This window comes from Hyla sarda, chromosome 3 (assembly GCF_029499605.1).
Source record: "Hyla sarda isolate aHylSar1 chromosome 3, aHylSar1.hap1, whole genome shotgun sequence".
Taxonomy (NCBI): domain Eukaryota; kingdom Metazoa; phylum Chordata; class Amphibia; order Anura; family Hylidae; genus Hyla; species Hyla sarda.
In genome coordinates, this window is record NC_079191.1 from 6,642,767 (window position 1) to 6,665,789 (window position 23,023).

The following is a 23,023-nucleotide window of genomic DNA, read 5'->3' on the forward strand; positions in this document are numbered from 1 at the left end:
CTATCACGTTCGCCTAACACGCGAAAGGTCCCTGATTCGAAACCGGGCAGAAACATGGGCTTTCTTCTTGCTTTTAGACCAAAGGCCACATCTGTTCACTTTCACTCCATTATTTTCATCCATTCGCTTTTAATTCTTGTGACTGAATGTGGAAAGCAAAGGAGGGTGGGCAGTTGGGTGGTTGGTGGCACAACAGCCAAGTTTCTGTAGTGTAGTGGTTATCACGTTCGCCTCACACGCGAAAGGTCCCTGGTTCGAAACCATGCAGAAACAAGGAGTTTCAGATGTTTTTGACTATTGCATGAGGAAACTTTCTTTTTTTAAGCAGGAGTGGTTTGCTTACACCGTTCTGGTAGCTTTCATCTAGTTTCTATAGTGTTGTAATGTTCACATTCACCTAACAAACGGAAGGTCCACGGGTAGAAATATGGGACTGACTCTTAATTTTTTTAGACAAAGCGACATACCTGTTCGATTTGACTTTATCATTTTCGTCATTTTGGATCTTGCACTGTTAGCAGGTTCCATGAAGAGCAAGTTTCTGGATGTGTAGTGTTTATCACCTTTGCCTCACACACCCAAGGTCCCCAGTTCGATAGATAGCAGAAACATGGAACATCCCTATGTTTTTGGCTTTCGGACCATTGCACGATGTAACCTTGTTTTTATTTGTCAATCTGGCATCCTTTGCTTGCAACGACGGCCATGCGAGTTTACATCTGGTTTCTGTAGTGTAGTGGTTATCACGTTCGCCTAACACGCGAAAGGTCCTTGATTCGAAACCGGGCAGAAACATGGGCTTTCCTCTTGCTTTTAGACCAAAGGCCACATCTGTTCACTTTCACTCCATTATTTTCATCCATTCGCTTTTAATTCTTGTGACTGAATGTGGAAAGCGAAAGAGGGTGGGCAGGTGGGTGGTTGGTGGCTGAACAGCCAGGTTTCTGTAGTGTAGTGGTTATCACGTTCGCCTCACACGCGAAAGGTCCCCGGTTCGAAACCGGGCAGAAACATGGGCATTCTTCTCGCTTTTAGACAAAAGGCCACATCTGTTCACTTTCACTCCATTATTTTCATCCATTCGCTTTTAATTCTTGTTACTGAATGTGGAAAGCAAAAGAGGGTGGGCAGGTGGGTGGTTGGTGGCTCAACAGCCAGGTTTCTGTAGTGTAGTGGTTATCACGTTCGCCTAACACGCGAAAGGTCCCCGGTTCGAAACCGGGCAGAAACATGGGCTTTCCTCTTGCTTTTAGACCAAAGGCCACACCTGTTCACTTTCACTCCATTATTTTCATCCATTCGCTTTTAATTCTTGTGACTGAATGTGGAAAGCGAAAGAGGGTGGGCAGGTGGGTGGTTGGTGGCTCAACAGCCAGGTTTCTGTAGTGTAGTGGTTATCACGTTCGCCTAACACGCGAAAGGTCCCCGGTTCGAAACCAGGCAGAAACATGGGCTTTCTTCTTGCTTTTAGACAAAAGACCACATCTTTTCACTTTCACTCCATTATTTTCATTCATTCGCTTTTAATTCTTGACTGAATGTGGAAAGCGAAAGAGGGTGGGCAGGTGGGTGGTTGGTGGCTCAACAGACAGGTTTCTGTAGTGTAGTGGTTATCACGTTCGCCTCACACGCGAAAGGTCCCTGGTTCGAAACCGGGCAGAAACAAGAAGTTTCAGATGTTTTTGACTATTGCATGAGGAAACTTTCTTTTTTTAAGCAGGAGTGGTTTGCTTACACCGTTCTGGTAGCTTTCATCTAGTTTCTATAGTGTTGTAATGTTCACATTCACTTAACAAACGGAAGGTCCACGGGTAGAAATATGGGACTGACTCTTAATTTTTTTAGACAAAGCGACATACCTGTTCGATTTGACTTTATCATTTTCGTCATTTTGGATCTTGCACTGTTAGCAGGTTCCATGAAGAGCAAGTTTCTGGAGGTGTAGTGTTTATCACCTTTGCCTCACACACCCAAGGTCCCCAGTTCGATAGATAGCAGAAACATGGAACATCCCTATGTTTTTGGCTTTCGGACCATTGCACGATGAAACCTTGTTTTTATTTGTCAATCTGGCATCCTTTGCTTGCAACGACGGCCATGCGAGTTTTCATTTGGTTTCTGTAGTGTAGTGGCTATCACGTTCGCCTAACATGCGAAAGGTCCTTGATTCGAAACCGGGCAGAAACATGGGCTTTCCTCTTGCTTTTAGACCAAAGGCCACATCTGTTCACTTTCACTCCATTATTTTCATCCATTCGCTTTTAATTCTTGTGACTGAATGTGGAAAGCGAAAGAGGGTGGGCAGGTGGGTGGTTGGTGGCTCAACAGCCAGGTTTCTGTAGTGTAGTGGTTATCACGTTCGCCTAACACGCGAAAGGTCCCTGGTTCGAAACCGGGCAGAAACATGGGCATTCTTCTTGCTTTTAGACAAAAGGCCACATCTGTTCACTTTCACTCCATTATTTTCATCCATTCGCTTTTAATTCTTGTTACTGAATGTGGAAAGCAAAAGAGGGTGGGCAGGTGGGTGGTTGGTGGCTCAACAGCCAGGTTTCTGTAGTGTAGTGGTTATCACGTTCGCCTAACACGCGAAAGGTCCCCGGTTCGAAACCGGGCAGAAACATGGGCTTTCCTCTTGCTTTTAGACCAAAGGCCACACCTGTTCACTTTCACTCCATTATTTTCATCCATTCGCTTTTAATTCTTGTGACTGAATGTGGAAAGCGAAAGAGGGTGGGCAGGTGGGTGGTTGGTGGCTCAACAGCCAGGTTTCTGTAGTGTAGTGGTTATCACGTTCGCCTCACACGCGAAAGGTCCCTGGTTCGAAACCAGGCAGAAACAAGGAGTTTCAGATGTTTTTGACTATTGCATGAGGAAACTTTCTTTTTTTAAGCAGGAGTGGTTTGCTTACACCGTTCTGGTAGCTTTCATCTAGTTTCTATAGTGTTGTAATGATCACATTCACCTAACAAACGGAAGGTCCACGGGTAGAAATATGGGACTGACTCTTAATTTATTTAGACAAAGCGACATACCTGTTCGATTTGACTTTATCATTTTCGTCATTTTGGATCTTGCACTGTTAGCAGGTTCCATGAAGAGCAAGTTTCTGGAGGTGTAGTGTTTATCACCTTTGCCTCACACACCCAAGGTCCCCAGTTCGATAGATAGCAGAAACATGGAACATCCCTATGTTTTTGGCTTTCGGACCATTGCACAATGAAACCTTGTTTTTATTTGTCAAGCTGGCATCCTTTGCTTGCAACGACGGCCATGCGAGTTTTCATCTGGTTTCTGTAGTGTAGTGGTTATCACGTTCGCCTAACACGCGAAAGGTCCCTTGTTTGAAACCGGGCAGAAACATGGGCTTTCCTCTTGCTTTTAGACCAAAGGCCACACCTGTTCACTTTCACTCCATTATTTTCATCCATTCACTTTTAATTCTTGTGACTGAATGTGGAAAGCGAAAGAGGGTGGGCAGGTGGGTGGTTGGTGGCTCAACAGCCAGGTTTCTGTAGTGTAGTGGTTATCACGTTCGCCTCACACGCGAAAGGTCCCTGGTTCGAAACCGGGCAGAAACAAGGAGTTTCAGATGTTTTTGACTATTGCATGAGGAAACTTTCTTTTTTTAAGCAGGAGTGGTTTGCTTACACCGTTCTGGTAGCTTTCATCTAGTTTCTATAGTGTTGTAATGTTCACATTCACCTAACAAACGGAAGGTCCACGGGTAGAAATATGGGACTGACTCTTAATTTTTTTAGACAAAGCGACATACCTGTTCGATTTGACTTTATCATTTTCGTCATTTTGGATCTTGCACTGTTAGCAGGTCCCATGAAGAGCAAGTTTCTGGAGGTGTAGTGTTTATCACCTTTGCCTCACACACCCAAGGTCCCCAGTTCGATAGATAGCAGAAACATGGAACATCCCTATGTTTTTGGCTTTCGGACCATTGCACGATGAAACCTTGTTTTTATTTGTCAATCTGGCATCCTTTGCTTGCAACGACGGCCATGCGAGTTTTCATTTGGTTTCTGTAGTGTAGTGGTTATCACGTTCGCCTAACACGCGAAAGGTCCTTGATTCGAAACCGGGCAGAAACATGGGCTTTCCTCTTGCTTTTAAACCAAAGGCCACATCTGTTCACTTTCACTCCATTATTTTCATCCATTCGCTTTTAATTCTTGTGACTGCATGTGGAAAGCGAAAGAGGGTGGGCAGGTGGGTGGTTGGTGGCTCAACAGCCAGGTTTCTGTAGTGTAGTGGTTATCACGTTCGCCTTACACGCGAAAGGTCCCTGGTTCGAAACCGGGCAGAAACAAGAAGTTTCAGATGTTTTTGACTATTGCATGAGGAAACTTTCTTTTTTTTAAGCAGGAGTGGTTTGCTTACACCGTTCTGGTAGCTTTCATCTAGTTTCTATAGTGTTGTAATGTTTACATTCACCTAACAAACGGAAGGTCCACGGGTAGAAATATGGGACTGACTCTTAATTTTTTTAGACAAAGCGACATACCTGTTCGATTTGACTTTATCATTTTCGTCATTTTGGATCTTGCACTGTTAGCAGGTTCCATGAAGAGCAAGTTTCTGAAGGTGTAGTGTTTATCACCTTTGCCTCACACACCCAAGTTCCCCAGTTCGATAGATAGCAGAAACATGGAACATCCCTATGTTTTTGGCTTTCGGACCATTGCACGATGAAACCTTGTTTACATTTGTCAATCTGGTATCCTTTGCTTGCAACGACGGCCATGCGAGTTTTCATCTGGTTTCTGTAGTGTAGTGGTTATCACGTTCGCCTAACACGCGAAAGGTCCCTTGTTTGAAACCGGGCAGAAACATGGGCTTTCCTCTTGCTTTTAGACCAAAGGCCACACCTGTTCACTTTCACTCCATTATTTTCATCCATTCACTTTTAATTCTTGTGACTGAATGTGGAAAGCGAAAGAGGGTGGGCAGGTGGGTGGTTGTTGGTGGCTCAACAGCCAGGTTTCTGTAGTGTAGTGGTTATCATGTTCGCCTAACACGCGAAAGGTCCCCGGTTCAAAACCGGGCAGAAACATGGGCTTTCTTCTTGCTTTTAGACAAAAGGCCACATCTGTTCACTTTCACTCCATTATTTTCATCCATTCGCTTTTAATTCTTGTTACTGAATGTGGAAAGCAAAAGAGGGTGGGCAGGTGGGTGGTTGGTGGCTCAAAAGCCATGTTTCTGTAGTGTAGTGGTTATTACGTTCGCCTAACACGCGAAAGGTCTCTGGTTCGATACCGGGCAGAAACATGGGCTTTCTTCTTGCTTTTAGACAAAAGGCCACACCTGTTCACTTTCACTCCATTATATTCATCCATTCGCTTTTAATTCTTGTGACTGAATGTGGAAAGCGAAAGAGGGTGGGCAGGTGGGTGGTTGGTGGTTCAACAGCCAGGTTTCTGTAGTGTAGTGGTTATCACGTTCGCCTCACACGCGAAAGGTCCCTGGTTCGAAACCGGGCAGAAACAAGGAGTTTCAGTTGTTTTTGACTATTGCATGAGGAAACTTTCTTTTTTTAAGCAGGAGTGGTTTGCTTACACCGTTCTGGTAGCTTTCATCTAGTTTCTATAGTGTTGTAATGTTCACATTCACCTAACAAACGGAAGGTCCACGGGTAGAAATATGGGACTGACTCTTAATTTTTTTAGACAAAGCGACATACCTGTTCGATTTGACTTTATCATTTTCGTCATTTTGGATCTTGCACTGTTAGCAGGTTCCATGAAGAGCAAGTTTCTGGAGGTGTAGTGTTTATCACCTTTGCCTCACACACCCAAGGTCCCCAGTTCGATAGATAGCAGAAACATGGAACATCCCTATGTTTTTGGCTTTCGGACCATTGCACGATGAAACCTTGTTTTTATTTGTCAATCTGGCATCCTTTGCTTGCAACGATGGCCATGCGAGTTTTCATCTGGTTTCTGTAGTGTAGTGGCTATCACGTTCGCCTAACACGCGAAAGGTCCCTGATTCGAAACCGGGCAGAAACATGGGCTTTCCTCTTGCTTTTAGACCAAAGGCCACATCTGTTCACTTTCACTCCATTATTTTCATCCATTCGCTTTTAATTCTTGTGACTGAATGTGGAAAGCGAAAGAGGGTGGGCAGGTGGGTGGTTGGTGGCTCAACAGCCAGCTTTCTGTAGTGTAGTGGTTATCACGTTCGCCGAACATGCGAAAGGTCCCCGGTTCGAAACCGGGCAGAAACATGGGCTTTCTTCTTGCTTTTAGACAAAAGACCACATCTTTTCACTTTCACTCCATTATTTTCATCCATTCGCTTTTAATTCTTGACTGAATGTGGAAAGCGAAGGAGGGTGGGCAGGTGGGTGGTTGGTGGTTCAACAGCCAGGTTTCTGTAGTGTAGTGGTTATCACGTTCGCCTCACACACGAAAGGTCCCTGGTTCGAAACCAGGCAGAAACAAGGAGTTTCAGATGTTTTTGACTATTGCATGAGGAAACTTTCTTTTTTTAAGCAGGAGTGGTTTGCTTACACCGTTCTGGTAGCTTTAATCTAGTTTCTATAGTGTTGTAATGATCACATTCACCTAACAAACGGAAGGTCCACGGGTAGAAATATGGGACTGACTCTTAATTTTTTTTAGACAAAGCGACATACCTGTTCGATTTGACTTTATCATTTTCGTCATTTTGGATCTTGCACTGTTAGCAGGTTCCATGAAGAGCAAGTTTCTGGAGGTGTAGTGTTTATCACCTTTGCCTCACACACCCAAGGTCCCCAGTTCGATAGATAGCAGAAACATGGAACATCCCTATGTTTTTGGCTTTCGGACCATTGCACGATGAAACCTTGTTTTTATTTGTCAATCTGGCATCCTTTGCTTGCAACGACGGCCATGCGAGTTTTCATTTGGTTTCTGTAGTGTAGTGGCTATCACGTTCGCCTAACACGCGAAAGGTCCTTGATTCGAAACCGGGCAGAAACATGGGCTTTCCTCTTGCTTTTAGACCAAAGGCCACATCTGTTCACTTTCACTCCATTATTTTCATCCATTCGCTTTTAATTCTTGTGACTGAATGTGGAAAGCGAAAGAGGGTGGGCAGGTGGGTGGTTGGTGGCTCAACAGCCAGGTTTCTGTAGTGTAGTGGTTATCACGTTCGCCTAACACGCGAAAGGTCCCTGGTTCGAAACCGGGCAGAAACAAGGAGTTTCAGATGTTTTTGACTATTGCATGAGGAAACTTTCTTTTTTTAAGCAGGAGTGGTTTGCTTACACCGTTCTGGTAGCTTTCATCTAGTTTCTATAGCGTTGTAATGATCACATTCACCTAACAAACGGAAGGTCCACGGGTAGAAATATGGGACTGACTCTTAATTTATTTAGACAAAGCGACATACCTGTTCGATTTGACTTTATCATTTTCGTCATTTTGGATCTTGCACTGTTAGCAGGTTCCATGAAGAGCAAGTTTCTGGAGGTGTAGTGTTTATCACCTTTGCCTCACACACCCAAGGTCCCCAGTTCGATAGATAGCAGAAACATGGAACATCCCTATGTTTTTGGCTTTCGGACCATTGCACAATGAAACCTTGTTTTTATTTGTCAAGCTGGCATCCTTTGCTTGCAACGACGGCCATGCGAGTTTTCATCTGGTTTCTGTAGTGTAGTGGTTATCACGTTCGCCTAACACGCGAAAGGTCCCTTGTTTGAAACCGGGCAGAAACATGGGCTTTCCTCTTGCTTTTAGACCAATGGTCACACCTGTTCACTTTCACTCCATTATTTTCATCCATTCACTTTTAATTCTTGTGACTGAATGTGGAAAGCGAAAGAGGGTGGGCAGGTGGGTGGTTGGTGGCTCAACAGCCAGGTTTCTGTAGTGTAGTGGTTATCACGTTCGCCTCACACGCGAAAGGTCCCTGGTTAGAAACCGGGCAGAAACAAGGAGTTTCAGATGTTTTTGACTATTGCATGAGGAAACTTTCTTTTTTTAAGCAGGAGTGGTTTGCTTACACCGTTCTGGTAGCTTTCATCTAGTTTCTATAGTGTTGTAATGTTCACATTCACCTAACAAACGGAAGGTCCACGGGTAGAAATATGGGACTGACTCTTAATTTTTTTAGACAAAGCGACATACCTGTTCGATTTGACTTTATCATTTTCGTCATTTTGGATCTTACACTGTTAGCAGGTCCCATGAAGAGCAAGTTTCTGGAGGTGTAGTGTTTATCACCTTTGCCTCACACACCCAAGGTCCCCAGTTCGATAGATAGCAGAAACATGGAACATCCCTATGTTTTTGGCTTTCGGACCATTGCACGATGAAACCTTGTTTTTATTTGTCAATCTGGCATCCTTTGCTTGCAACGACGGCCATGCGAGTTTTCATTTGGTTTCTGTAGTGTAGTGGTTATCACGTTCGCCTAACACGCGAAAGGTCCTTGATTCGAAACCGGGCAGAAACATGGGCTTTCCTCTTGCTTTTAGACCAAAGGCCACATCTGTTCACTTTCACTCCATTATTTTCATCCATTCGCTTTTAATTCTTGTGACTGCATGTGGAAAGCGAAAGAGGGTGGGCAGGTGGGTGGTTGGTGGCTCAACAGCCAGGTTTCTGTAGTGTAGTGGTTATCACGTTCGCCTCACACGCGAAAGGTCCCTGGTTCGAAACCGGGCAGAAACAAGAAGTTTCAGATGTTTTTGACTATTGCATGAGGAAACTTTCTTTTTTTTAAGCAGGAGTGGTTTGCTTACACCGTTCTGGTAGCTTTCATCTAGTTTCTATAGTGTTGTAATGTTCACATTCACCTAACAAACGGAAGGTCCACGGGTAGAAATATGGGACTGACTCTTAATTTTTTTAGACAAAGCGACATACCTGTTCGATTTGACTTTATCATTTTCGTCATTTTGGATCTTGCACTGTTAGCAGGTTCCATGAAGAGCAAGTTTCTGGAGGTGTAGTGTTTATCACCTTTGCCTCACACACCCAAGTTCCCCAGTTCGATAGATAGCAGAAACATGGAACATCCCTATGTTTTTGGCTTTCGGACCATTGCACGATGAAACCTTGTTTACATTTGTCAATCTGGTATCCTTTGCTTGCAACGACGGCCATGCGAGTTTTCATCTGGTTTCTGTAGTGTAGTGGTTATCACGTTCGCCTAACACGCGAAAGGTCCCTTGTTTGAAACCGGGCAGAAACATGGGCTTTCCTCTTGCTTTTAGACCAAAGGCCACACCTGTTCACTTTCACTCCATTATTTTCATCCATTCACTTTTAATTCTTGTGACTGAATGTGGAAAGCGAAAGAGGGTGGGCAGGTGGGTGGTTGTTGGTGGCTCAACAGCCAGCTTTCTGTAGTGTAGTGGTTATCACGTTCGCCTAACACGCGAAAGGTCCCCGGTTCAAAACCGGGCAGAAACATGGGCTTTCTTCTTGCTTTTAGACAAAAGGCCACATCTGTTCACTTTCACTCCATTATTTTCATCCATTCGCTTTTAATTCTTGTTACTGAATGTGGAAAGCAAAAGAGGGTGGGCAGGTGGGTGGTTGGTGGCTCAAAAGCCATGTTTCTGTAGTGTAGTGGTTATTACGTTCGCCTAACACGCGAAAGGTCTCTGGTTCGATACCGGGCAGAAACATGGGCTTTCTTCTTGCTTTTAGACAAAAGGCCACACCTGTTCACTTTCACTCCATTATATTCATCCATTCGCTTTTAATTCTTGTGACTGAATGTGGAAAGCGAAGAAGGGTGGGCAGGTGGGTGGTCGGTTGCTCAACAGCCAGGTTTCTGTAGTGTAGTGGTTATCACGTTCGCCTAACACGCGAAAGGTCCCCGGTTCGAAACCGGGCAGAAACATGGGCTTTCTTCTTGATTTTAAACAAAAGGCCACATCTGTTCACTTTCACTCCATTATTTTCATCCATTCGCTTTTAATTCTTGTGACTGAATGTGGAAAGCGAAAGAGGGTGGGCAGGTGGGTGGTTGGTGGCTCAACAGCCAGGTTTCTGTAGTGTAGTGGTTATCACGTTCGCCTCACACGCGAAAGGTCCCTGGTTCGAAACCGGGCAGAAACAAGGAGTTTCAGTTGTTTTTGACTATTGCATGAGGAAACTTTCTTTTTTTAAGCAGGAGTGGTTTGCTTACACCGTTCTGGTAGCTTTCATCTAGTTTCTATAGTGTTGTAATGTTCACATTCACCTAACAAACGGAAGGTCCACGGGTAGAAATATGGGACTGACTCTTAATTTTTTTAGACAAAGCGACATACCTGTTCGATTTGACTTTATCATTTTCGTCATTTTGGATCTTGCACTGTTAGCAGGTTCCATGAAGAGCAAGTTTCTGGAGGTGTAGTGTTTATCACCTTTGCCTCACACACCCAAGGTCCCCAGTTCGATAGATAGCAGAAACATGGAACATCCCTATGTTTTTGGCTTTCGGACCATTGCACGATGAAACCTTGTTTTTATTTGTCAATCTGGCATCCTTTGCTTGCAACGACGGCCATGCGAGTTTTCATCTGGTTTCTGTAGTGTAGTGGCTATCACGTTCGCCTAACACGCGAAAGGTCCCTGATTCGAAACCGGGCAGAAACATGGGCTTTCCTCTTGCTTTTAGACAAAAGGCCACATCTGTTCACTTTCACTCCATTATTTTCATCCATTCGCTTTTAATTCTTGTGACTGAATGTGGAAAGCGAAAGAGGGTGGGCAGGTGGGTGGTTGGAGGCTCAACAGCCAGCTTTCTGTAGTGTAGTGGTTATCACGTTCGCCGAACATGCGAAAGGTCCCCGGTTCGAAACCGGGCAGAAACATGGGCTTTCTTCTTGCTTTTAGACAAAAGACCACATCTTTTCACTTTCACTCCATTATTTTCATCCATTCGCTTTTAATTCTTGACTGAATGTGGAAAGCGAAGGAGGGTGGGCAGGTGGGTGGTTGGTGGTTCAACAGCCAGGTTTCTGTAGTGTAGTGGTTATCACGTTCGCCTCACACACGAAAGGTCCCTGGTTCGAAACCAGGCAGAAACAAGGAGTTTCAGATGTTTTTGACTATTGCATGAGGAAACTTTCTTTTTTTAAGCAGGAGTGGTTTGCTTACACCGTTCTGGTAGCTTTAATCTAGTTTCTATAGTGTTGTAATGATCACATTCACCTAACAAACGGAAGGTCCACGGGTAGAAATATGGGACTGACTCTTAATTTTTTTTAGACAAAGCGACATACCTGTTCGATTTGACTTTATCATTTTCGTCATTTTGGATCTTGCACTGTTAGCAGGTTCCATGAAGAGCAAGTTTCTGGAGGTGTAGTGTTTATCACCTTTGCCTCACACACCCAAGGTCCCCAGTTCGATAGATAGCAGAAACATGGAACATCCCTATGTTTTTGGCTTTCGGACCATTGCACGATGAAACCTTGTTTTTATTTGTCAATCTGGCATCCTTTGCTTGCAACGACGGCCATGCGAGTTTTCATTTGGTTTCTGTAGTGTAGTGGCTATCACGTTCGCCTAACACGCGAAAGGTCCTTGATTCGAAACCGGGCAGAAACATGGGCTTTCCTCTTGCTTTTAGACCAAAGGCCACATCTGTTCACTTTCACTCCATTATTTTCATCCATTCGCTTTTAATTCTTGTGACTGAATGTGGAAAGCGAAAGAGGGTGGGCAGGTGGGTGGTTGGTGGCTCAACAGCCAGGTTTCTGTAGTGTAGTGGTTATCACGTTCGCCTAACACGCGAAAGGTCCCCGGTTCGAAACCGGGCAGAAACATGGGCATTCTTCTTGCTTTTAGACAAAAGGCCACATCTGTTCACTTTCACTCCATTATTTTCATTCATTCGCTTTTAATTCTTGTGACTGAATGTGGAAAGCGAAAGAGGGTTGGCAGGTGGGTGGTTGGTGGCTCAACAGCCAGGTTTCTGTAGTGTAGTGGTTATCACGTTCGCCTAACACGCGAAAGGTCCCCGGTTCGAAACCGGGCAGAAACATAGGCTTTCTTCTTGCTTTTAGACAAAAGACCACATCTTTTCACTTTCACTCCATTATTTTCATCCATTCGCTTTTAATTCTTGTTACTGAATGTGGAAAGCAAAAGAGGGTGGGCAGGTGGGTGGTTGGTGGCTCAACAGCCAGGTTTCTGTAGTGTAGTGGTTATCACGTTCGCCTAACACGCGAAAGGTCCCTGGTTCGAAACCGGGCAGAAACAAGGAGTTTCAGATGTTTTTGACTATTGCATGAGGAAACTTTCTTTTTTTAAGCAGGAGTGGTTTGCTTACACCGTTCTGGTAGCTTTCATCTAGTTTCTATAGCGTTGTAATGATCACATTCACCTAACAAACGGAAGGTCCACGGGTAGAAATATGGGACTGACTCTTAATTTATTTAGACAAAGCGACATACCTGTTCGATTTGACTTTATCATTTTCGTCATTTTGGATCTTGCACTGTTAGCAGGTTCCATGAAGAGCAAGTTTCTGGAGGTGTAGTGTTTATCACCTTTGCCTCACACACCCAAGGTCCCCAGTTCGATAGATAGCAGAAACATGGAACATCCCTATGTTTTTGGCTTTCGGACCATTGCACAATGAAACCTTGTTTTTATTTGTCAAGCTGGCATCCTTTGCTTGCAACGACGGCCATGCGAGTTTTCATCTGGTTTCTGTAGTGTAGTGGTTATCACGTTCGCCTAACACGCGAAAGGTCCCTTGTTTGAAACCGGGCAGAAACATGGGCTTTCCTCTTGCTTTTAGACCAATGGTCACACCTGTTCACTTTCACTCCATTATTTTCATCCATTCACTTTTAATTCTTGTGACTGAATGTGGAAAGCGAAAGAGGGTGGGCAGGTGGGTGGTTGGTGGCTCAACAGCCAGGTTTCTGTAGTGTAGTGGTTATCACGTTCGCCTCACACGCGAAAGGTCCCTGGTTAGAAACCGGGCAGAAACAAGGAGTTTCAGATGTTTTTGACTATTGCATGAGGAAACTTTCTTTTTTTAAGCAGGAGTGGTTTGCTTACACCGTTCTGGTAGCTTTCATCTAGTTTCTATAGTGTTGTAATGTTCACATTCACCTAACAAACGGAAGGTCCACGGGTAGAAATATGGGACTGACTCTTAATTTTTTTAGACAAAGCGACATACCTGTTCGATTTGACTTTATCATTTTCGTCATTTTGGATCTTACACTGTTAGCAGGTCCCATGAAGAGCAAGTTTCTGGAGGTGTAGTGTTTATCACCTTTGCCTCACACACCCAAGGTCCCCAGTTCGATAGATAGCAGAAACATGGAACATCCCTATGTTTTTGGCTTTCGGACCATTGCACGATGAAACCTTGTTTTTATTTGTCAATCTGGCATCCTTTGCTTGCAACGACGGCCATGCGAGTTTTCATTTGGTTTCTGTAGTGTAGTGGTTATCACGTTCGCCTAACACGCGAAAGGTCCTTGATTCGAAACCGGGCAGAAACATGGGCTTTCCTCTTGCTTTTAGACCAAAGGCCACATCTGTTCACTTTCACTCCATTATTTTCATCCATTCGCTTTTAATTCTTGTGACTGCATGTGGAAAGCGAAAGAGGGTGGGCAGGTGGGTGGTTGGTGGCTCAACAGCCAGGTTTCTGTAGTGTAGTGGTTATCACGTTCGCCTCACACGCGAAAGGTCCCTGGTTCGAAACCGGGCAGAAACAAGAAGTTTCAGATGTTTTTGACTATTGCATGAGGAAACTTTCTTTTTTTTAAGCAGGAGTGGTTTGCTTACACCGTTCTGGTAGCTTTCATCTAGTTTCTATAGTGTTGTAATGTTCACATTCACCTAACAAACGGAAGGTCCACGGGTAGAAATATGGGACTGACTCTTAATTTTTTTAGACAAAGCGACATACCTGTTCGATTTGACTTTATCATTTTCGTCATTTTGGATCTTGCACTGTTAGCAGGTTCCATGAAGAGCAAGTTTCTGGAGGTGTAGTGTTTATCACCTTTGCCTCACACACCCAAGTTCCCCAGTTCGATAGATAGCAGAAACATGGAACATCCCTATGTTTTTGGCTTTCGGACCATTGCACGATGAAACCTTGTTTACATTTGTCAATCTGGTATCCTTTGCTTGCAACGACGGCCATGCGAGTTTTCATCTGGTTTCTGTAGTGTAGTGGTTATCACGTTCGCCTAACACGCGAAAGGTCCCTTGTTTGAAACCGGGCAGAAACATGGGCTTTCCTCTTGCTTTTAGACCAAAGGCCACACCTGTTCACTTTCACTCCATTATTTTCATCCATTCACTTTTAATTCTTGTGACTGAATGTGGAAAGCGAAAGAGGGTGGGCAGGTGGGTGGTTGGTGGCTCAACAGCCATGTTTCTGTAGTGTAGTGGTTATCACGTTCGCCTAACACGCGAAAGGTCCCCGGTTCAAAACCGGGCAGAAACATGGGCTTTCTTCTTGCTTTTAGACAAAAGGCCACATCTGTTCACTTTCACTCCATTATTTTCATCCATTCGCTTTTAATTCTTGTTACTGAATGTGGAAAGCAAAAGAGGGTGGGCAGGTGGGTGGTTGGTGGCTCAAAAGCCATGTTTCTGTAGTGTAGTGGTTATTACGTTCGCCTAACACGCGAAAGGTCTCTGGTTCGATACCGGGCAGAAACATGGGCTTTCTTCTTGCTTTTAGACAAAAGGCCACACCTGTTCACTTTCACTCCATTATATTCATCCATTCGCTTTTAATTCTTGTGACTGAATGTGGAAAGCGAAGAAGGGTGGGCAGGTGGGTGGTCGGTTGCTCAACAGCCAGGTTTCTGTAGTGTAGTGGTTATCACGTTCGCCTAACACGCGAAAGGTCCCCGGTTCGAAACCGGGCAGAAACATGGGCTTTCTTCTTGATTTTAAACAAAAGGCCACATCTGTTCACTTTCACTCCATTATTTTCATCCATTCGCTTTTAATTCTTGTGACTGAATGTGGAAAGCGAAGAAGGGTGGGCAGGTGGGTGGTCGGTTGCTCAACAGCCAGGTTTCTGTAGTGTAGTGGTTATCACGTTTGCCTCACACGCGAAAGGTCCCTGGTTCGAAACCAGGCAGAAACAAGAAGTTTCAGATGTTTTTGACTATTGCATGAGGAAACTTTCTTTTTTTAAGCAGGAGTGGTTTGCTTACACCGTTCTGGTAGCTTTCATCTAGTTTCTATAGTGTTGTAATGATCACATTCACCTAACAAACGGAAGGTCCACGGGTAGAAATATGGGTCTGACTCTTAATTTTTTTATACAAAGCGACATACCTGTTCGATTTGACTTTATCATTTTCATCATTTTGGATCTTGCACTGTTAGCAGGTTCCATGAAGAGCAAGTTTCTGGAGGTGTAGTGTTTATCACCTTTGCCTCACACACCCAAGGTCCCCAGTTCGATAGATAGCGGAAACATGGAACATCCCTATGTTTTTGGCTTTCGGACCATTGCACGATGAAACCTTGTTTTTATTTGTCAATCTGGCATCCTTTGCTTGCAACGACGGCCATGCGAGTTTTCATCTGGTTTCTGTAGTGTAGTGGCTATCACGTTCGCCTAACACGCGAAAGGTCCTTGATTCGAAACCGGGCAGAAACATCGGCTTTCCTCTTGCTTTTAGACCAAAGGCCACATCTGTTCACTTTCACTCCATTATTTTCATCCATTCGCTTTTAATTCTTGTGACTGAATGTGGAAAGCGAAAGAGGGTGGGCAGGTGGGTGGTTGGTGGCTCAAAAGCCATGTTTCTGTAGTGTAGTGGTTATCACGTTCGCCTCACACGCGAAAGGTCTTTGGTTCGATACCGGGCAGAAACATGGGCTTTCTTCTTGCTTTTAGACAAAAGGCCACACCTGTTCACTTTCACTCCATTATATTCATCCATTCGCTTTTAATTCTTGTGACTGAATGTGGAAAGCGAAAGAGGGTGGGCAGGTGGGTGGTTGGTGGCTCAACAGCCAGGTTTCTGTAGTGTAGTGGTTATCATGTTCGCCGAACATGCGAAAAGTCCCCGGTTCGAAACCGGGCAGAAACATGGGCTTTCTTCTTGCTTTTAGACAAAAGACCACATCTTTTCACTTTCACTCCATTATTTTCATCCATTCGCTTTTAATTCTTGACTGAATGTGGAAAGCGAAGGAGGGTGGGCAGGTGGGTGGTTGGTGGTTCAACAGCCAGGTTTCTGTAGTGTAGTGGTTATCACGTTCGCCTCACACACGAAAGGTCCCTGGTTCGAAACCAGGCAGAAACAAGGAGTTTCAGATGTTTTTGACTATTGCATGAGGAAACTTTCTTTTTTTTAAGCAGGAGTGGTTTGCTTACACCGTTCTGGTAGCTTTCATCTAGTTTCTATAGTGTTGTAATGTTCACATTCACCTAACAAACGGAAGGTCCACGGGTAGAAATATGGGACTGACTCTTAATTTTTTTAGACAAAGCGACATACCTGTTCGATTTTACTTTATCATTTTCGTCATTTTGGATCTTGCACTGTTAGCAGGTTTTATGAAGAGCAAGTTTCTGGAGGTGTAGTGTTTATCACCTTTGCCTCACACACCCAAGGTCCCCAGTTCGATAGATAGCAGAAACATGGAACATCCCTATGTTTTTGGCTTTCGGACCATTGCACGATGAAACCTTGTTTACATTTGTCAATCTGGTATCCTTTGCTTGCAACGACGGCCATGCGAGTTTTCATCTGGTTTCTGTAGTGTAGTGGTTATCACGTTCGCCTAACACGCGAAAGGTCCCTTGTTTGAAACCGGGCAGAAACATGGGCTTTCCTCTTGCTTTTAGACCAAAGGCCACACCTGTTCACTTTCACTCCATTATTTTCATCCATTCACTTTTAATTATTGTGACTGAATGTGGAAAGCGAAAGAGGGTGGGCAGGTGGGTGGTTGTTGGCTCAACAGCCAGGTTTCTGTAGTGTAGTGGTTATCACGTTCGCCTAACACGCGAAAGGTCCCCGGTTCAAAACCGGGCAGAAACATGGGCTTTCTTCTTGCTTTTAGACAAAAGGCCACATCTGTTCACTTTCACTCCATTATTTTCATCCATTCGCTTTTAATTCTTGTTACTGAATGTGGAAAGCAAAAGAGGGTGGGCAGGTGGGTGGTTGGTGGCTCAAAAGCCATGTTTCTGTAGTGTAGTGGTTATCACGTTCGCCTAACACGCGAAAGGTCTTTGGTTCGATACCGGGCAGAAACATGGGCTTTCTTCTTGCTTTTAGACAAAAGGCCACACCTGTTCACTTTCACTCCATTATATTCATCCATTCGCTTTTAATTCTTGTGACTGAATGTGGAAAGCGAAAGAGGGTGGGCAGGTGGGTGGTTGGTGGCTCAACAGCCAGGTTTCTGTAGTGTAGTGGTTATCACGTTCGCCTCACACGCGAAAGGTCCCTGGTTCGAAACCGGGCAGAAACAAGGAGTTTCAGTTGTTTTTGACTATTGCATGAGGAAACTTTCTTTTTTTAAGCAGGAGTGGTTTGCTTACACCGTTCTGGTAGCTTTAATCTAGTTTCTATAGTGTTGTAATGTTCACATTCACCTAACAAACGGAAGGTCCACGGGTAGAAATATGGGACTGACTCTTAAGTTTTTTTAGACAAAGCGACATACCTGTTCGATTTGACTTTATCATTTTCGTCATTTTGGTTCTTGCACTGTTAGCAGGTTCCATGAAGAGCAAGTTTCTGGAGGTGTAGTGTTTATCACCTTTGCCTCACACACCCAAGGTCCCCAGTTCGATAGATAGCAGAAACATGGAACATCCCTATGTTTTTGGCTTTCGGACCATTGCACGATGAAACCTTGTTTTTATTTGTCAATCTGGCATCCTTTGCTTGCAACGACGGCCATGCGAGTTTTCATCTGGTTTCTATAGTGTAGTGGCTATCACGTTCGCCTAACACGCGAAAGGTCCCTGATTCGAAACCGGGCAGAAACATGGGCTTTCCTCTTGCTTTTAGACCAAAGGCCACATCTGTTCACTTTCACTCCATTATTTTCATCCATTCGCTTTTAATTCTTGTGACTGAATGTGGAAAGCGAAAGAGGGTGGGCAGGTGGGTGGTTGGTGGCTCAACAGCCAGGTTTTTGTAGTGTAGTGGTTATCATGTTCGCCGAACATGCGAAAAGTCCCCGGTTCGAAACCGGGCAGAAACATGGGCTTTTTTCTTGCTTTTAGACAAAAGACCACATCTTTTCACTTTCACTCCATTATTTTCATCCATTCGCTTTTAATTCTTGACTGAATGTGGAAAGCGAAGGAGGGTGGGCAGGTGGGTGGTTGGTGGTTCAACAGCCAGGTTTCTGTAGTGTAGTGGTTATCACGTTCGCCTAACACGCGAAAGGTCCCCGGTTCAAAACCGGGCAGAAACATGGGCTTTCTTCTTGCTTTTAGACAAAAGGCCACATCTGTTCACTTTCACTCCATTATTTTCATCCATTCGCTTTTAATTCTTGTTACTGAATGTGGAAAGCAAAAGAGGGTGGGCAGGTGGGTGGTTGTTGGCTCAAAAGCCATGTTTCTGTAGTGTAGTGGTTATCACGTTCGCCTCACACGCGAAAGGCCCCTGGTTCGAAACCGGGCAGAAACAAGGAGTTTCAGTTGTTTTTGACTATTGCATGAGGAAACTTTCTTTTTTTAAGCAGGAGTGGTTTGCTTACACTGTTCTGGTAGCTTTCATCTAGTTTCTATAGTGTTGTAATGTTCACATTCACCTAACAAACGGAAGGTCCACGGGTAGAAATATGGGACTGACTCTTAATTTTTTTAGACAAAGCGACATACCTGTTCGATTTGACTTTATCATTTTCGTCATTTTGGTTCTTGCACTGTTAGCAGGTTCCATGAAGAGCAAGTTTCTGGAGGTGTAGTGTTTATCACCTTTGCCTCACACACCCAAGGTCCCCAGTTCGATAGATAGCAGAAACATGGAACATCCCTATGTTTTTGGCTTTCGGACCATTGCACGATGAAACCTTGTTTTTATTTGTCAATCTGGCATCCTTTGCTTGCAACGACGGCCATGCGAGTTTTCATCTGGTTTCTATAGTGTAGTGGCTATCACGTTCGCCTAACACGCGAAAGGTCCCTGATTCTAAATCGGGCAGAAACATGGGCTTTCCTCTTGCTTTTAGACCAAAGGCCACACCTGTTCACTTTCACTCCATTATTTTCATCCATTCACTTTTACTTCTTGTGACTGAATGTGGAAAGCGAAAGAGGGTGGGCAGGTGGGTGGTTGGTGGCTCAACAGCCAGGTTTCTGTAGTGTAGTGGTTATCACGTTCGCCTCACACGCGAAAGGTCCCTGGTTCGAAACCGGGCAGAAACAAGGAGTTTCAGATGTTTTTGACTATTGCATGAGGAAACTTTCTTTTTTTAAGCAGGAGTGGTTTGCTTACACCGTTCTGGTAGCTTTCATCTAGTTTCTATAGTGTTGTAATGTTCACATTCACCTAACAAACGGAAGGTCCACGGGTAGAAATATGGGACTGACTCTTAAGTTTTTTTAGACAAAGCGACATACCTGTTCGATTTGACTTTATCATTTTCGTCATTTTGGATCTTGCACTGTTAGCAGGTTCCATGAAGAGCAAGTTTCTGGAGGTGTAGTGTTTATCACCTTTGCCTCACACACCCAAGGTCCCCAGTTCGATAGATAGCAGAAACATGGAACATCCCTATGTTTTTGGCTTTCGGACCATTGCACGATGAAACCTTGTTTTTATTTGTCAATCTGGCATCCTTTGCTTGCAACGACGGCCATGCGAGTTTTCATCTGGTTTCTGTAGTGTAGTGGTTATCACGTTCGCCTAACACGCAAAAGGTCCCCGGTTCGAAGCCGGGCACAAACATGGGCTTTCCTCTTGCTTTTAGACCAAAGGCCACACCTGTTCACTTTCACTCCATTATTTTCATCCATTCACTTTTAATTCTTGTGACTGAATGTGGAAAGCGAAAGAGGGTGGGCAGGTGGGTGGTTGTTGGCTCAACAGCCAGGTTTCTGTAGTGTAGTGGTTATCACGTTCGCCTAACACGCCAAAGGTCCCCCGTTCGAAACCGGGCAGAAACATGGGCTTTCCTCTTGCTTTTAGACCAAAGGCCATACCTGTTCATTTTCACTCCATTATTTTCATCCATTCGCTTTTAATTCTTGTGACTGAATGTGGAAAGCGAAAGAGGGTGGGCAGGTGGGTGGTTGGTGGCTAAACAGCCAGGTTTCTGTAGTGTAGTGGTTATCACGTTCGCCTAACACGCGAAAGGTCCCCGATTCGAAACCGGGCAGAAACATGGGCTTTCTTCTTGCTTTTAGACAAAAGGCCACATCTTTTCACTTTCACTCCATTATTTTCATCCATTCGCTTTTAATTCTTGACTGAATGTGGAAAGCGAAGGAGGGTGGGCAGGTGGGTGGTTGTTGGCTCAACAGCCATGTTTCTGTAGTGTAGTGGTTATCACGTTCGCCTCACACGCGAAAGGTCCCTGGTTCGAAACCAGGCAGAAACAAGGAGTTTCAGATGTTTTTGACTATTGCATGAGGAAACTTTCTTTTTTTAAGCAGGAGTGGTTTGCTTACACCGTTCTGGTAGCTTTCATCTAGTTTCTATAGTGTTGTAATGATCACATTCACCTAACAAACGGAAGGTCCACGGGTAGAAATATGGGTCTGACTCTTAATTTTTTTAGACAAAGCGACATACCTGTTCGATTTGACTTTATCATTTTCATCATTTTGGATCTTGCACTGTTAGCAGGTTCCATGAAGAGCAAGTTTCTGGAGGTGTAGTGTTTATCACCTTTGCCTCACACACCCAAGGTCCCCAGTTCGATAGATAGCGGAAACATGGAACATCCCTATGTTTTTGGCTTTCGGACCATTGCACGATGAAACCTTGTTTTTATTTGTCAATCTGGCATCCTTTGCTTGCAACGACGGCCATGCGAGTTTTCATCTGGTTTCTGTAGTGTAGTGGCTATCACGTTCGCCTAACACGCGAAAGGTCCTTGATTCGAAACCGGGCAGAAACATCGGCTTTCCTCTTGCTTTTAGACCAAAGGCCACATCTGTTCACTTTCACTCCATTATTTTCATCCATTCGCTTTTAATTCTTGTGACTGAATGTGGAAAGCGAAAGAGGGTGGGCAGGTGGGTGGTTGGTGGCTCAACAGCCAGGTTTCTGTAGTGTAGTGGTTATCACGTTCGCCTAACACGCGAAAGGTCCCCGGTTCGAAACCGGGCAGAAACATGGGCATTCTTCTTGCTTTTAGACAAAAGACCACATCTTTTCACTTTCACTCCATTATTTTCATCCATTCGCTTTTAATTCTTGACTGAATGTGGAAAGCGAAGGAGGGTGGGCAGGTGGGTGGTTGATGGTTCAACAGCCAGGTTTCTGTAGTGTAGTGGTTATCACGTTCGCCTCACACGCGAAAGGTCCCTGGTTCGAAACCAGGCAGAAACAAGGAGTTTCAGATGTTTTTGACTATTGCATGAGGAAACTTTCTTTTTTTAAGCAGGAGTGGTTTGCTTACACCGTTCTGGTAGCTTTAATCTAGTTTCTATAGTGTTGTAATGATCACATTCACCTAACAAACGGAAGGTCCACGGGTAGAAATATAGTACTGACTCTTAATTTTTTTAGACAAAGCGACATACTTGTTCGATTTGACTTTATCATTTTCGTCATTTTGGATCTTGCACTGTTAGCAGGTTCCATGAAGAGCAAGTTTCTGGAGGTGTAGTTTTTATCACCTTTGCCTCACACACCCAAGGTCCCCAGTTCGATAGATAGCAGAAACATGGAACATCCCTATGTTTTTGGCTTTCGGACCATTGCACGATGAAACCTTGTTTTTATTTGTCAATCTGGCATCCTTTGCTTGCAACGACGGCCATGCGAGTTTTTATCTGGTTTCTGTAGTGTAGTGGTTATCACGTTCGCCTAACACGCGAAAGGTCCCTTGTTTGAAACCCGGCAGAAACATGGGCTTTCCTCTTGCTTTTAGACCAAAGGCCACACCTGTTCACTTTCACTCCATTATTTTCATCCATTCGCTTTTAATTCTTGTGACTGAATGTGGAAAGCGAAGGAGGGTGGGCAGGTGGGTGGTTGGTGGCTTAACAGCCAGGTTTCTGTAGTGTAGTGGTTATCACGTTCGCCTAACACGCGAAAGGTCCCCGGTTCGAAACCGGGCAGAAACATAGGCTTTCTTCTTGCTTTTAGACAAAATACCACATCTTTTCACTTACACTCCATTATTTTCATCCATTCGCTTTTAATTCTTGTTACTGAATGTGGAAAGCAAAAGAGGGTGGGCAGGTGGGTGGTTGGTGGCTCAACAGCCAGGTTTCTGTAGTGTAGTGGTTATCACGTTCGCCTCACACGCGAAAGGTCCCTGGTTCGAAACCGGGCAGAAACATGGGCTTTCTTCTTGATTTTAAACAAAAGGCCACATCTGTTCACTTTCACTCCATTATTTTCATCCATTCGCTTTTAATTCTTGTGACTGAATGTGGAAAGCGAAAGAGGGTGGGCAGGTGGGTGGTTGGTGGCTCAACAGCCAGGTTTCCGTAGTGTAGTGGTTATCACATTCGCCTCACACGCGAAAGGTCCATGGTTCGAAACCGGGCAGAAACAAGAAGTTTTAGATGTTTTTGACTATTGCATGAGGAAACTTTCTTTTTTTAAGCAGGAGTGGTTTGCTTACACCGTTCTGGTAGCTTTCATCTAGTTTCTATAGTGTTGTAATGTTCACATTCACCTAACAAACGGAAGGTCCACGGGTAGAAATATGGGACTGACTCTTAATTTTTTTAGACAAAGCGACATACCTGTTCGATTTGACTTTATCATTTTCGTCATTTTGGATCTTGCACTGTTAGCAGGTTCCATGAAGAGCAAGTTTCTGGAGGTGTAGTGTTTATCACCTTTGCCTCACACACCCAAGGTCCCCAGTTCGATAGATAGCAGAAACATGGAACATCCCTATGTTTTTGGCTTTCG

General features: G+C 44.4%; 42 non-coding genes across 42 annotated transcripts; all 42 read left to right on the forward strand.

Moving 5' to 3' along the window:
- The first annotated feature begins 200 nt into the window (after positions 1 to 200).
- On the forward strand, positions 201 to 273 carry TRNAV-CAC (transfer RNA valine (anticodon CAC)). Its single transcript has one exon. It is a non-coding gene; the product is annotated as a tRNA-Val (tRNA).
- A 667-nt stretch (positions 274 to 940) lies between these two features.
- On the forward strand, positions 941 to 1,013 carry TRNAV-CAC (transfer RNA valine (anticodon CAC)). Its single transcript has one exon. It is a non-coding gene; the product is annotated as a tRNA-Val (tRNA).
- A 145-nt stretch (positions 1,014 to 1,158) lies between these two features.
- On the forward strand, positions 1,159 to 1,231 carry TRNAV-AAC (transfer RNA valine (anticodon AAC)). Its single transcript has one exon. It is a non-coding gene; the product is annotated as a tRNA-Val (tRNA).
- A 145-nt stretch (positions 1,232 to 1,376) lies between these two features.
- On the forward strand, positions 1,377 to 1,449 carry TRNAV-AAC (transfer RNA valine (anticodon AAC)). The gene has a single exon. It is a non-coding gene; the product is annotated as a tRNA-Val (tRNA).
- A 143-nt stretch (positions 1,450 to 1,592) lies between these two features.
- TRNAV-CAC (transfer RNA valine (anticodon CAC)) lies at positions 1,593 to 1,665 on the forward strand. Its single transcript has one exon. It is a non-coding gene; the product is annotated as a tRNA-Val (tRNA).
- Positions 1,666 to 2,332: 667 nt separating this feature from the next.
- Positions 2,333 to 2,405, forward strand: TRNAV-AAC (transfer RNA valine (anticodon AAC)). The gene has a single exon. It is a non-coding gene; the product is annotated as a tRNA-Val (tRNA).
- A 145-nt stretch (positions 2,406 to 2,550) lies between these two features.
- TRNAV-AAC (transfer RNA valine (anticodon AAC)) lies at positions 2,551 to 2,623 on the forward strand. The gene has a single exon. It is a non-coding gene; the product is annotated as a tRNA-Val (tRNA).
- A 145-nt stretch (positions 2,624 to 2,768) lies between these two features.
- TRNAV-CAC (transfer RNA valine (anticodon CAC)) lies at positions 2,769 to 2,841 on the forward strand. Its single transcript has one exon. It is a non-coding gene; the product is annotated as a tRNA-Val (tRNA).
- A 667-nt stretch (positions 2,842 to 3,508) lies between these two features.
- On the forward strand, positions 3,509 to 3,581 carry TRNAV-CAC (transfer RNA valine (anticodon CAC)). Its single transcript has one exon. It is a non-coding gene; the product is annotated as a tRNA-Val (tRNA).
- Positions 3,582 to 4,248: 667 nt separating this feature from the next.
- Positions 4,249 to 4,321, forward strand: TRNAV-UAC (transfer RNA valine (anticodon UAC)). Its single transcript has one exon. It is a non-coding gene; the product is annotated as a tRNA-Val (tRNA).
- Positions 4,322 to 4,992: 671 nt separating this feature from the next.
- On the forward strand, positions 4,993 to 5,065 carry TRNAV-AAC (transfer RNA valine (anticodon AAC)). The gene has a single exon. It is a non-coding gene; the product is annotated as a tRNA-Val (tRNA).
- A 363-nt stretch (positions 5,066 to 5,428) lies between these two features.
- Positions 5,429 to 5,501, forward strand: TRNAV-CAC (transfer RNA valine (anticodon CAC)). The gene has a single exon. It is a non-coding gene; the product is annotated as a tRNA-Val (tRNA).
- Positions 5,502 to 6,384: 883 nt separating this feature from the next.
- On the forward strand, positions 6,385 to 6,457 carry TRNAV-CAC (transfer RNA valine (anticodon CAC)). Its single transcript has one exon. It is a non-coding gene; the product is annotated as a tRNA-Val (tRNA).
- Positions 6,458 to 7,125: 668 nt separating this feature from the next.
- On the forward strand, positions 7,126 to 7,198 carry TRNAV-AAC (transfer RNA valine (anticodon AAC)). The gene has a single exon. It is a non-coding gene; the product is annotated as a tRNA-Val (tRNA).
- Positions 7,199 to 7,865: 667 nt separating this feature from the next.
- On the forward strand, positions 7,866 to 7,938 carry TRNAV-CAC (transfer RNA valine (anticodon CAC)). The gene has a single exon. It is a non-coding gene; the product is annotated as a tRNA-Val (tRNA).
- A 667-nt stretch (positions 7,939 to 8,605) lies between these two features.
- On the forward strand, positions 8,606 to 8,678 carry TRNAV-CAC (transfer RNA valine (anticodon CAC)). The gene has a single exon. It is a non-coding gene; the product is annotated as a tRNA-Val (tRNA).
- A 670-nt stretch (positions 8,679 to 9,348) lies between these two features.
- TRNAV-AAC (transfer RNA valine (anticodon AAC)) lies at positions 9,349 to 9,422 on the forward strand. Its single transcript has one exon. It is a non-coding gene; the product is annotated as a tRNA-Val (tRNA).
- Positions 9,423 to 9,785: 363 nt separating this feature from the next.
- Positions 9,786 to 9,858, forward strand: TRNAV-AAC (transfer RNA valine (anticodon AAC)). Its single transcript has one exon. It is a non-coding gene; the product is annotated as a tRNA-Val (tRNA).
- Positions 9,859 to 10,003: 145 nt separating this feature from the next.
- TRNAV-CAC (transfer RNA valine (anticodon CAC)) lies at positions 10,004 to 10,076 on the forward strand. Its single transcript has one exon. It is a non-coding gene; the product is annotated as a tRNA-Val (tRNA).
- An 883-nt stretch (positions 10,077 to 10,959) lies between these two features.
- On the forward strand, positions 10,960 to 11,032 carry TRNAV-CAC (transfer RNA valine (anticodon CAC)). The gene has a single exon. It is a non-coding gene; the product is annotated as a tRNA-Val (tRNA).
- A 668-nt stretch (positions 11,033 to 11,700) lies between these two features.
- Positions 11,701 to 11,773, forward strand: TRNAV-AAC (transfer RNA valine (anticodon AAC)). The gene has a single exon. It is a non-coding gene; the product is annotated as a tRNA-Val (tRNA).
- Positions 11,774 to 11,918: 145 nt separating this feature from the next.
- On the forward strand, positions 11,919 to 11,991 carry TRNAV-AAC (transfer RNA valine (anticodon AAC)). The gene has a single exon. It is a non-coding gene; the product is annotated as a tRNA-Val (tRNA).
- A 145-nt stretch (positions 11,992 to 12,136) lies between these two features.
- TRNAV-AAC (transfer RNA valine (anticodon AAC)) lies at positions 12,137 to 12,209 on the forward strand. Its single transcript has one exon. It is a non-coding gene; the product is annotated as a tRNA-Val (tRNA).
- Positions 12,210 to 12,876: 667 nt separating this feature from the next.
- On the forward strand, positions 12,877 to 12,949 carry TRNAV-CAC (transfer RNA valine (anticodon CAC)). Its single transcript has one exon. It is a non-coding gene; the product is annotated as a tRNA-Val (tRNA).
- A 667-nt stretch (positions 12,950 to 13,616) lies between these two features.
- TRNAV-CAC (transfer RNA valine (anticodon CAC)) lies at positions 13,617 to 13,689 on the forward strand. The gene has a single exon. It is a non-coding gene; the product is annotated as a tRNA-Val (tRNA).
- A 668-nt stretch (positions 13,690 to 14,357) lies between these two features.
- Positions 14,358 to 14,430, forward strand: TRNAV-AAC (transfer RNA valine (anticodon AAC)). The gene has a single exon. It is a non-coding gene; the product is annotated as a tRNA-Val (tRNA).
- A 363-nt stretch (positions 14,431 to 14,793) lies between these two features.
- Positions 14,794 to 14,866, forward strand: TRNAV-AAC (transfer RNA valine (anticodon AAC)). The gene has a single exon. It is a non-coding gene; the product is annotated as a tRNA-Val (tRNA).
- A 145-nt stretch (positions 14,867 to 15,011) lies between these two features.
- On the forward strand, positions 15,012 to 15,084 carry TRNAV-CAC (transfer RNA valine (anticodon CAC)). Its single transcript has one exon. It is a non-coding gene; the product is annotated as a tRNA-Val (tRNA).
- A 667-nt stretch (positions 15,085 to 15,751) lies between these two features.
- Positions 15,752 to 15,824, forward strand: TRNAV-CAC (transfer RNA valine (anticodon CAC)). The gene has a single exon. It is a non-coding gene; the product is annotated as a tRNA-Val (tRNA).
- A 361-nt stretch (positions 15,825 to 16,185) lies between these two features.
- On the forward strand, positions 16,186 to 16,258 carry TRNAV-CAC (transfer RNA valine (anticodon CAC)). The gene has a single exon. It is a non-coding gene; the product is annotated as a tRNA-Val (tRNA).
- A 668-nt stretch (positions 16,259 to 16,926) lies between these two features.
- Positions 16,927 to 16,999, forward strand: TRNAV-AAC (transfer RNA valine (anticodon AAC)). Its single transcript has one exon. It is a non-coding gene; the product is annotated as a tRNA-Val (tRNA).
- A 363-nt stretch (positions 17,000 to 17,362) lies between these two features.
- On the forward strand, positions 17,363 to 17,435 carry TRNAV-CAC (transfer RNA valine (anticodon CAC)). Its single transcript has one exon. It is a non-coding gene; the product is annotated as a tRNA-Val (tRNA).
- Positions 17,436 to 18,319: 884 nt separating this feature from the next.
- TRNAV-AAC (transfer RNA valine (anticodon AAC)) lies at positions 18,320 to 18,392 on the forward strand. The gene has a single exon. It is a non-coding gene; the product is annotated as a tRNA-Val (tRNA).
- Positions 18,393 to 18,537: 145 nt separating this feature from the next.
- TRNAV-CAC (transfer RNA valine (anticodon CAC)) lies at positions 18,538 to 18,610 on the forward strand. The gene has a single exon. It is a non-coding gene; the product is annotated as a tRNA-Val (tRNA).
- A 667-nt stretch (positions 18,611 to 19,277) lies between these two features.
- Positions 19,278 to 19,350, forward strand: TRNAV-CAC (transfer RNA valine (anticodon CAC)). Its single transcript has one exon. It is a non-coding gene; the product is annotated as a tRNA-Val (tRNA).
- An 886-nt stretch (positions 19,351 to 20,236) lies between these two features.
- TRNAV-AAC (transfer RNA valine (anticodon AAC)) lies at positions 20,237 to 20,309 on the forward strand. The gene has a single exon. It is a non-coding gene; the product is annotated as a tRNA-Val (tRNA).
- A 143-nt stretch (positions 20,310 to 20,452) lies between these two features.
- Positions 20,453 to 20,525, forward strand: TRNAV-CAC (transfer RNA valine (anticodon CAC)). The gene has a single exon. It is a non-coding gene; the product is annotated as a tRNA-Val (tRNA).
- Positions 20,526 to 21,192: 667 nt separating this feature from the next.
- Positions 21,193 to 21,265, forward strand: TRNAV-AAC (transfer RNA valine (anticodon AAC)). The gene has a single exon. It is a non-coding gene; the product is annotated as a tRNA-Val (tRNA).
- Positions 21,266 to 21,408: 143 nt separating this feature from the next.
- TRNAV-CAC (transfer RNA valine (anticodon CAC)) lies at positions 21,409 to 21,481 on the forward strand. Its single transcript has one exon. It is a non-coding gene; the product is annotated as a tRNA-Val (tRNA).
- A 667-nt stretch (positions 21,482 to 22,148) lies between these two features.
- TRNAV-AAC (transfer RNA valine (anticodon AAC)) lies at positions 22,149 to 22,221 on the forward strand. The gene has a single exon. It is a non-coding gene; the product is annotated as a tRNA-Val (tRNA).
- A 145-nt stretch (positions 22,222 to 22,366) lies between these two features.
- TRNAV-CAC (transfer RNA valine (anticodon CAC)) lies at positions 22,367 to 22,439 on the forward strand. The gene has a single exon. It is a non-coding gene; the product is annotated as a tRNA-Val (tRNA).
- Positions 22,440 to 22,584: 145 nt separating this feature from the next.
- On the forward strand, positions 22,585 to 22,657 carry TRNAV-CAC (transfer RNA valine (anticodon CAC)). Its single transcript has one exon. It is a non-coding gene; the product is annotated as a tRNA-Val (tRNA).
- Positions 22,658 to 23,023: the final 366 nt, after the last annotated feature.